Here is a 12,026-nt window from a genome sequence, read left to right as displayed (position 1 = left end):
TGTCTTAGCTCCAAACTTTGTCTCTGTAACTCCTTTCATGGGTATTTTGTTCCCTATTCTAAGGAGGAATGAAGTATCCACCCGTTGGTCTTCCCTCTTCTTGATTTTCTTGTGTTTTGCAAATTGTATCTTGGGTGTTCTATGTTTCTGGGCTAATATCCACTTATCAGTGAGTGCATATCAAGTGAGTTCTTTTGTGATTGTGAACCCAGTTCTTTTATAAGAGCAACACATTCTCCCGACCCCTGAACTGTCCCTCCAGATTTATAGCATTTTAAAATGTAAATAGATAAGTTATTCAGTTATCAGACATCTCTTCATGTTGTAAATGTGTAGAATTGCATCAGGTACCTATTTCTAGAACAAGGTTTTATAATGCAAACGACTCAGTCATTCTGAGCATATACCAGTGGAACTTTAACCTTTTTATACATTCTTTTCCTGGCTGGTCTTGAATGTCTTATGTATCCAAGGATGATCTTGAACTGCTGATTCTCTTAACTCTACCTCCCAAATGCTAGAATTACATGGTATGCAACTCTGTACTTATTTTACAGACTTCTTGGGATCAAACCTGGCAAATACTCTCTCAACTGAGCTTCCTTTCTAGCCCAAAACTCTCCTTTTAAAACCATAATTTGTCATATGAAAATTCTTTACCAATATTACTTAACACACACATGCACACACACACACACACACACACACACACACACACACACACACACACACACAGATAGATAGATAGATAGATAGATAGATAGATAGATAGATAGAGAGATACCTGCACATATTTATGTTTTTACAATGGAAAGAAAAGTTTCACAAAATAATTTATTATGTGTGCCATGTACTTTTACGTAATTTCTTATATTCTTTTTCTTTATCTAAAAACGCTGGTTATAATAGTTCCAAAAATGTCCAGGATCATTTTGTCAGGCCAGTATTATCTCAATACAAAAGCCAGAGAAAAATGCTATCCGAAAACTGCAGAACCACGTCTGTGATGAATATTCATGAGAAAATCCTCAACACAATACAGTACAGCAAATTTACCAGTGTGTTAAAAAGATTGTTGTGAACTAAAGTTCCCATAATGAAAAAAAAAAAGCTACACAAGAGAAAAATTCCCTAAGACTGACTGATTAGAAATTTCTGATTGTAGCAAGGTAAAATGTTACAACTCTATACGCAAAACTATCTCTGGCTATTATAAACCCCCTTAATGGCCATTCATTTCCTACCCCATGTGGCTAAGTAATATCCTTCCATCTATCAGATGAAGCGTTGGGAAAGTGTTAACAGAGCACTGGCTTCCACTAACTCCCAAACCTAAGAATGTCATCAAATGATTAGAGTCATTAGAGTTTCCTCCAACCTTCTGGAACTCACCTGCCTGATATTCCAATCAATGTCTTTTAAAATGCCTTGGTTTAAAACTTCCTATTGCTCTAAGACAATAAAAAGTACATGTAACCACTTTCACAGTAGACCTTGTTATTCAAGGTAATCTTAATCCATGTTTTTTGAGCACAGTAATTTATATTGGGCTCAGAATAAAGTCTCTTACTCCCTTTAAAGTGAAAGCCATGTTTGTGTCAATAATTTATATCATGATCAAGTGGGATTCATCTTTAAAACAATGAAATGTCTTAAAGTGAAATGAAATGAAATGTCTTAAAATGAAAAACTCAATGTAATCTACCATATTGATATGACATGTCAGTCCAGAAGCGTTTAACAAAGTTCAACAGTTTTTCAGTTTTTAACACACAACAAAGTAGGACCATAAAAATATAATAGGGGGCTGGAGAGATAGCTCAGCGGTTAAGAGCACTGACTGTTCTGCCAGAGGTCCTGAGTTCAATTCCCAGCAACCACATAGTGGCTCACAAACATCTGTAATATCTGATGCCCTCTTCTGGTGTTTCTGAAGAAAGCAATGGTGTACTCATATAGAAAAAATATGTAAATAAAATCTTTAAAAAAAACGAATATTTTTTCTTTAAAGTCAAAGAAAGAAAACACCAAGTTTCACCCACATCTCTGCTTTGGTTGACATAACACTAGGAGTCCTGACCAGAGTAATATGGACAGAAGGAGATGCCGAAGACATCCACAGTGGAAAGGAAGAGATAGAATTGTATTTGTTCACAGATGATGTGATCTTACATGTAGAATGTTGTGTCTGCAGGGTCTGGAAGGGATGTAAAGTCGAGGGAGGGAATATGATTAAATAAATTGTATGGAACTCTCAAAGATCTAATAAGAAAAGATGAATCTCAAAAAATTGCCCAAAGAATTCTACAAAACTTAAAGCTGGTAAATGATCTCAATAGTCACTGAATACAAAATCAACAAAAAAGTTAGCTGTGTTTCTTTACATTAATAACGAACTATCTAAAAAAAGAGTAAGGACCAATAGTAGCACCTGAATAGAGGAGAGTAGAGGACTTGGAATCCACGATCTTCATTTGGTACATAGCCGGATCAAGGCCACCAGGAGTTACATAAGATCCTGTATCAAAAATGCCCCTTCTCCTTGGTTTGTGGTCTAGACTTTGGGATGGGGGAGCAATCTCATACAGGCAAAAGGAAGGGAGGAGGGCAAATGTGAGATGGGGGTGATGGTGTTGGGGCAACTGGGAAGTGGGATATCATGGGATGGGGGGCTTGGGGAGGGGGTAACCAGGAAGTGGGATATCATTTGAGATGTAAATGAATGGAATGATTAATAACAAAACAACAAAACAAAACAAAACAAAAACAAAATGCCCCTTCTTACTCCAAAAGAAGTAACAAGGTTGAAGGTATACTATTTCCAGAATTGAAAAGAGAAACAAATTGCTATGTGGCAGATATGGTGCTATGCATCTGTAATCTCAGCATTTAGAAACAAAGGCAGGAGGATCACTCTAAGTTACAGGTCGGTCTGAACTATACGGTGAGTTGAAGATCATCTGAGACTACCTAGTGTGACACTATGTTAAATAAAAGAATAAAAAAGGTAAATATATAAACCAGTTCAACTGAAAGAATGCTTCAGGGGTGTGGTTGCCACGAGTTTAGGTGTGCACCCCACAGTTCACATGATGGCATCTTGATTTTTTCCTTCAGCAGTATTCAAAGGAGTGGCAGAAACTTTAAAAGGTGAGACCTATGTACAAGGTGATAAGGCCATCTAGCAGGTTATCTTAAAGAATGATCAACACAGGGTTTTTCTACTTCCTTCCTAGAAGAGTGGGACACTACATGAGCCTGGTCCCTGGATCTTGCCGGTATCCTTCTTACCATGTGGTCATTTGTATATTTGCTTCTGCTCAAGTTATTCTGCTACCTTGCATTTTGATTCATACAACCTACAGTATAGTTTTCCTGTATCTCTCCCCACCTCCCTGACTTTTAATAGAATCCTTCTTTCTTTTCTTTCATATATATACATATATACATGTGTGTGTGTATGTATATGTATGCATGTGTATGGTGCCTGTGGAGCCCAGAAGAGGGGCATTGGATCCCTTGAAGCTGGTTTTGTAGGTAGTAGTTGTCCAATTTGGGTGCTGGGAACTGAACTTGGGTACTCCGAAAGAGCAGTACGTTAAAAGCCTCTGATTGTTGTTGTTTAGGTGGGGGCGGCATTGCATGTAGTTCAAGCTGGCCTCAAATACTGTGTAGCTAGGATGGCCTTGAACTTCTGATCCTCCTACCTCTTTCTTTCAAGTGCTATGATTATGAGTGTGTACTGCATATGCAAGATAGACCCCTTACATTTTTTTTTTGTTTTGTTTTGTTTTTTTGAGACAGGGTTTCTCTGTATGGCTCTGGCTGTCCTGGAACTCACTCTGTAGACCAGGTTGGCCCAGGACTCAGAAATCCACTTGCCTCTGCCTCCCATGTGCTGGGACTAAATATGTGTGCCACCACTGCCTGGCTGACCCCCTACGTTTTAAGAGGAATTAGGAGACAGAAATTAAAAAAGGGAAATGGATAAATTTGCAGTTTGGCCTAAAGATGTGGGATGGGAAGTAGTTGAAGTTTCTCCCTACCACGTGGTCATCTTACAATTACAATTTATAAAAAACAGTGAGACAAAGGCCAAAACATTAGTAAATTTAATTAGACCCTGGAGGTGGAAGACTAGGCTATAGGTAAGCTTAGCTGTTAAGAGCTCATACTGCTCTTGAAAAGGACCCCAGTTTAATTCCCAGACCCTATGCTAGGTAGCTCACAACCATCTGAAAGTAAAGCTCAAGGGGATCTGATGTTCTCTTCTGACATCTCTGGGCACTACACTTACACATATGCATACACACACACACACACACACACACACACACACACACACATCCTTAAAAATAAAAGTAAGTCTTAAAAATTGAGTTTTTGAGATGAAGGATTGATTCCCAGCCATGTGGTGCTCTTTGCTATAGTCCCATTCTTTTGACAGGTGAAAAGTACAAGCTTTTTACATCTTTTTTTTTTTTTTTTTTTACATCTTTTCCTTGAAAATTGGCTTTATGCTCCAGATTCATGTATCCCTATGAAACATCCTAATTTTGCAAATGAAAAAAAGTGTTACTGTGAAAACAGAATGGATTGACATAAGTATGGAGACTGTGCTTTTCAGCAGAGGCAGCTTCTGAGAGATTGAAGAGAGAATTTCAGGTGCAGAAGATACCATAGAAAACATTGACATAACAGTAAAAGAAAACACAAAAAGCAAAAAGTTCCTAACCCAAAACATCCAAGGAATCCAGGACACAGTGAAAAGATGAAACCAAAGGATAATAGGTATAGAAGAGAGGGAAGATTCTCAACTCAAAGGGCCAGTAAATATCTTCAATAAAATTATAGAAGAAAACTTCCCTAACCTAAAGAAAGAGATTCCCATGAACATACAAGAAGCCTGCAGAACTCCAAATAGACTGGACCAGAAAAGAAATTCCTCCGGTCACATAATAATCAAAACAGCAAATGCACTATACAAAGAAAGAATATTAAAAGCAGTAAGGGAAAAAGGTCAAGTAACATGTAAAGGCAGACATATCAGAATTACACTAGGCTTCTCAACAGAGACTATGAAAGCTAGAAGATCCTGAGGAGATGCCATACAGACCCCAAGAGAACACAAATGCCAGCCCAGAATACTATACCCAGAAGACTCTCAATTATCATAGATGGAGAAAACAAGAAAATCCATGACAAAACCAAATTTACACAATATATTTCCACAAATCCAGCCCTACAAAGGATAATAGATGGAAAACACCAAAACAAGGAGTGAAACTACACCCTAGAAGAAGCAAGAAAGTAATCTTTCAACAAATCCACACAAACATAATTCCACCTCTAACAAGAAAATTAACAGGAAGTAACAATCACTTTTCCTTAATATTTCTTAATATGAAAATTAATATTCCCAACATATCCTATTCGATCAAAATTCAAAAATATGAGGAATTAGAAATTTGTTGGCTGTCATTCTGTGGTCTCTAATTTGGTAATGGGATAAATAGGTCCAATATTGTACAATTCATATACACTTTCTGCTTGTATGTACATGACAGGGTCTTGCTGTGTGCCACATAATGGTCTTGAAATAATGCTTCTCCTATCTCAGCCTCTCTATTAGTAGGACTATTTATTTGATGTTTTTACACTATACTATGGTTTTCAGAACAGCTTAAATATTTCAAAATTATTTAAATATTTCAAAATTATTTATACAGCCAAAAGAATTGTAGACAATTAATTTGGGAGGTGGCTTGTAAGAGAACAGCAAAGAGTGAGACAGAAGGCTTTGCTTGATATTTATAATTATTGTATCAGTTTTGAAGAAGAGGACTTTATAAGTTACTCTTATTCTGAGATGAATGCTTTTCAAAAAATATCACAGCCAATGAACCAGAATCTTACCCTCACCTAACGTCTGTGCCACCCTCCAAGCAGAGCCATTGTTCATTATAACAGTTGATGAATGACTTCATGGATAGAACATCTTAATACACACACCATTTCTTAAATGAATGTAACTTGTTCCCTGTGGGCTAAGAATGACAATGACTCAAGTCAAATAGCATTGATCATAGCAGGAAATCTGTACCCAAATAATCGTGCCTAAAATTTATTCCTTGGCACAGCAGAACTGTCAACTCCTGAGACAAACATCTACATAAGACTGTTCAGTTGATTGTTGTTTAAATCAAACAACTTTTATAATACTCATTTTTATTGTTACAATATTTTATAAAATTTAAAAAATATGATAAAAAATGAAAGCTATTGCAGGTTTTGAAGGGGGGGCTTTTTGGGAAGAGTTGGAGTACAAAAGGGAAAGAAGAATGTGATGTAAGTCTATTTACTCAAAATATGTTTTTCTTTAATTTTTTATTCATTTTTTAAAAATTTAAGCTTAATTTAATTTTTTTGTTTTGTTTTGTTTCTTTTTTGTTTTTTGAGACAGGGTTTCTCTGTGTAGCCCTGGCTGTCCTAAAACTCACTCTGTAGACCAGGCTGGCCTCGAACTCACAAAATATGTTTTTAAATGTTAAAAAATTCAGATAAATTGAAATTATGTATCTTTTTCATCATAATGCAATAAAACTTAAATCAAAGGAAAAACAAAAAAGAAAAGAGGCATGGGGAAGATGCATCCCCAATAAAGTTATATTCAATGAAAAATAAAAGACTAAACAGCAGGAAAGTGAAAGACTAAACAATAGGAAAGCCTTTTAAAAGAAATGGTGTTGGAGCTGGTGAGATGGTTCAGAGGTTAAGAGCACTGACTGCTCTTCCAAAGGTCCTGAGTTAAAATCCCAGCAACTACATGGTGGCTTACAACCACGCATAATGAGATCTGACACCCTCTTCTGGCGCGTGAAGACAGCTACAGTGTACCTGAGTGAGTGGCGTTGACCCGAGCAAGTGGGGCTGATCGGAGTGATCAGAGGTCCAAAAAATTCAACTCCCAACAACCACATGAAGGCTCACAACCCTCTGTACAGCTACAGTGTACTCATATACATAAAATAAATAAATAAATCTTTAAAAAAGAAAACAAAATGGTGTTCATGGGCTGGAGAGGTGGCTCAGTTTTTAAGAGAACCTGATGACCAATCATGAGGACCAGTTTGGATACCAACGTCCACGTAACAGTCTTCCTCAAATATTTCTTGCAACTCTGTGTCCAAAGGGTCCAACATCCTTTTATGACGTCCGCATGCATGTGCACACACACTCATCACTCATGCACACACACACATTATATATATATATTAAACAAAACATGATAAAATTTTATTTATAAGAATAAATTGGACTTTTATAAGAATAAAGTTATTCTTTATGAAAGAACAAAACTGTTGGTTACATTGTTAGTGGTAAGGGACAATGAATGACACAGCTCCATACTGTCACCCTCAGTTTTCTGAAGAGTTCTTCTAATCTTTTAGAGACCTTGACCCAGGCCCAGCTGGGATTCTTCACTTTGGTGCGAAAAACATTTCAGGCAGTTTAAAATAGTTCATGATATCATTAAAAATGTTTTTAAAAGGCTCTCAAGAACTGAGCATCAAGGTAAAGAGCAAACAGCTAAATGTAGATACGGGTCTTCAAGTGAGAATTACAATGAACTGTTTTAACATGAGTCATAGAGTCATAGATACCACTTTGGCGACTCTTGGGTTAGATCTCAAAAAGTCATTAAGTATAGGAAGGAGACTCACAAGCTGCCAACAGAGAAAAGTAATCAGAAGTTCTACCCAGCTGTAACATCTGTGAACCACAGCAATCATCAGCACAGCAAGATATTTCTAAAGGTGTAATAGTGGCGTTTATATCTCACAGCTAACCAACAGTAACCTAATTGCAGTTAAGTCTGGGTCAATAGGAGGGAATTCCCCTCTGGCACTGTAAACATAGTTAACTATCCATGGTGCTGGTGGGGCCATAGTACCTAGAGAAGAACCTACTGCTTCTACTTTTCTAAAGCAGTTTACTCCCGAACTGCATTACAAAAACATACACACATACACATACATACACACATGCATACACACGTACATGGAATACATAACACTACATAAATATATAATGCATACATACATGCCTAATACACACATGTATGCACATACTCTATCTATCTATCTATCTATCTATCTATCTATCTATCTATCTATCTATCTATCTATCATCTATCTATCTATCTATCTATCTATCTATCTATCTATCTATCTATCTATCTATCTATCCATCCATTCATCATCCATCCATCCATCCATCCATCTATGTGTCTATAGATCTATTTACAGTGCTCTCAGTACTGTGAAAGGGTGTCCTCTCCTGCCTGTACTTACCTACAGCAAGTCCAATAATGACAAATGAAGGTTTAAAAGAATTTTGACTGACTTCATATGTAAAACCTCTTCCAACATATAACTGCCTTGTGAACTATTATACTCAGAGGTACTCTCATCCCTCATTGAACAAGCTTCTTTTTACAGCAGAGGGAGATCATTACAGAAAGCGATGCTGGGTGAAAATTTAGGTATCAACTAATCATGGGCTGCTCGTCCTCAGTCAACATATCACAATGCCTACAATTAAGACTGAAGAGCCGGCAGAAACATACTGAGAGCTAGAGATATAGGACATCTACTGTGAGATTGTCTCATCTAAGAAAAAAAGGACAAGAAGTGGGGGAGGAAGGAAGGAGGGGTTGGATATGGGAGCACTTGGGCTGAAGGGAAGCACATGAATATGACTAAGGTGTGTGAAATTCTCAAATAATTAATAAAATGTTACATCTATGTGAAAAGAGAAAACTTGCCCCCCTTTCTATTTCTTTTGGTAAGTGAGATTATCAGGTAACCCTGGAGATGCTGTAGATATAATTATAACTCAGTAAGTAAAGTTCCGGGAAGCCACTAGGATCCTACAAGAGATTTGACACATGTCCTTTCCCTATAAATGAGGTTTCTTTTGATGTTCTAGAAGATTATAGGTTTACCACTGGCAATTGAGAAAGGTCCCAAGGAGTTGCTAGTTATGCTGGAATTCTTGTTTCATTTCTGGTTTTGACCAGACTCCTAAGTGTCAAGCTCCTTCTCATGTTCCCATGATTTCCACTGTCTTAAAATCCTGTCAACATCACGCATAAAATGTAATTCAAGTATGTTAAATACTTGAACATAATATACAAAACTATAAAGAAAGAATTAAGAGAAAATAGCCTGTTTTTATACTGTATATTTTTTGGGCAGAATAAGCAGAGAGAGAGAGAGAGAGAGAGAGAGAGAGAGAGAGAGAGAGAGAGAGAGAGAGAGAGAGAGAGAGAGAGAGAGAGAGAGAGAGAGAGAGAGAGAGAGAGAGAGAGAGAGAGAGTCATGTCAACCTGAAAAGCAATGTTGTGTAACAAGAGAAATAGTTGAGTGAAAAGGTATCCTGCAATCAGGCTATGCCCTACTCTATATTACTCCATGTTGTATAAAACAATTATGTTTTCAGGTTCTGTGTTTTCTTGACAGTCTATTTCACAAGCAGTGTTTGATTGTATTTTGAGAACAAACATAAACTGGATGACTTTGCACCCAAGTGGGCACAAACACCCCCCTCATCTGTCTAGAACCCATTGGACAAAAGGTTTAACTTATGATATAGCATGAACATACCCACACACATATTCATACTGCCCCACACTCATACACTAAGTAAATAAAAATGATAAGAAAATTAAAGAAAGGGAGGCAAGGATGGGTTTGTTCTATCTTATCTTTTAGACAGGTACCATGTGAGAACTCAGTGTACAATTCCACACTAAATGCCAGCACCTTAATCTCAGACATGATAACCTCCAACCCTGTGAAAAACAAACATCTTTCCTTTATAAAACATACATTTCATAATTTGAGACAAAGTTATTATTTGGAACACACAAAGAAGTCTTGCAACTCAATAGCAACGAACAAACAGACACCTTGACTAAAATTAACTAATTAAACAATTCTTTAGATAGTCTGGCTAAGTAGTCCTGGCTGGTCTGAGACTTGCTATTTGGTTCATCCTCTGTTTTTCACTGTCATGTGCAAAGATTATGGGCATCATGGTTCTTAGCCTCATTTTTTTTTTAAGATATAGGAAAATAGTCAGTAAGTCTATAGATAAAGTGCCTGATTACACTGCTGCTGAAATTGAAAAAAAAATAGTAGTTGGAGTTTTGAACTTGTAGATTACAGCATAGGTTCCTCTTAATTATTAATTCAGACACCAATATGTCAGGTAAACGAAGAAACAGTACCCTACTGCACAGTTCAAGGAAGCTTAGGAGCATTTTCTCCACAGATTGAAAACTTAATGGCCTTTAGAAACTGTCCCACATTGCCGAAGACTGTTGTCCAGACCACTACTCAATTCTCATCTACCTCAGATCCTAGGAATAAGACTCCTAGATGGGAGACATCTTATAATATTCAGTGTATGCTCCCATATGCACAAAATGTGACATTTGGCCAACAGGAGGAACTGTGAATGAAAATTCCCGAAAAGAAGTGGTGTCTGGCTGTAAGCAAGACTTCTGGGAGGAGCCTGTGTCTGTGGACACTGATGGACTGATTGGAATTTCAGTAATGTGGAGAGATTGGGATTTTCTAGGCTCAGGAACAAATTACTTTATTGTGGGCTAGTTTTAGTCTTCTGGAATAGCCAGTCCTTGCCCCACTCTGTATCTGAACTAACACCATAATAATAAATATAAATCTCTTAGAAGTTACTCACTTTGCAGAAAACTTGCTTCCATCAATCCAAGAGCTAAGAGTGTCATCATATATTTTAGGCCTATAAAAAAGCTCTCCTAATCTTCATGTAGCTGTCTCTCTGATAAATTCCACCAATATATTTTAAAGTTGCCTTGATTTATGACATTTTTTGGTTCCATAAAACTATATAAGCCCTGTGAAACTGCTTCCGTGTTAGAACATGGGATTTGGAGTAACCTAAATCTGTGTTCCCAGGCCATGGTTACTCAGAAGAGCCCCAGAACAAACTTCGCTTATTCCTTTAAAAAATAACAATGTTTATATTAAACACAACAGATACCTTTAAAAAGCATGTTGAAGTTGAGTATAATGGGCCTGTGGTTGTAGAGTAGCCTTAAAGGTTCATTAAGGGAACACTTCAAGTCAAGAATCTCTTGCCTGGGTGGAGACTTAACACTAAATTTTAACAGGGAAAATGACCTGGTAAGAAGACCGTGCCACAGGAATGAGAGACCACTCCTAGGAACATTGGTTCACTTTAAGCCATGCTAGAGAGATAAGCAGGATAATTATTTCTTTAATGAGATAGTATACTTTTCCTTTCCAGAATTTTTCGGTCATCCAACCTTTCTAAATCATTCAGCACGGCATTTCTTTTTATGTCTCTTTCTTTCAGATGTTGGTCAGAGCCTAAGTAAGTTTTGCCTGGTAATTTGAGCTTTCTTACTCTTTCTCTAAAATCCCCATCCTCCTTATGCAGATATAGCTTCTCACCACATGGTGGACCTCCATACCTGTTTAACTCAAACTGCATGGCTATTTTTTTTTCCTCTCTTCCTGTGGACAGATGCTGAGATATACAGTTTACATTGCCTACCCTTCTTTTTTTTTTTTTTTTGAAACTACTAGTAAAGTTTTCCTTGAGCTTCTGTTTGAGTCCATTCTCTAAATTATTTTATTAATGAATTGAAGAACTCACCCAAAAGGGCCTGATTTCCCCAGTATTTCATGAAGGGCTTCCTCAAAATGTCAGTAACATTTGAGGAAGCAAAAGCAGCAGAATTGGTACAAGTTCAAGACTAATGTGGTCTACATATGAGTTTTTGGCTGTCCAGGGCTAAGTTCAGAGACTCTGTATTTTTTATTAGATATTTTCTTTATTTACATTTCAAATGCTATCCCGAAAGTCCCCTATACCCTCCCCCTGCCCTGCTCCCCTACCCACCCACTCCCGCTTCTTGGCCCTGGCATTCCCCTGTACTGGGGCATATAAAG

Source organism: Mus caroli, chromosome X, assembly GCF_900094665.2.
Source record: "Mus caroli chromosome X, CAROLI_EIJ_v1.1, whole genome shotgun sequence".
NCBI classification, from domain to species: Eukaryota; Metazoa; Chordata; class Mammalia; order Rodentia; family Muridae; genus Mus; species Mus caroli.
Note: the sequence above shows the minus strand (reverse complement) of the source record.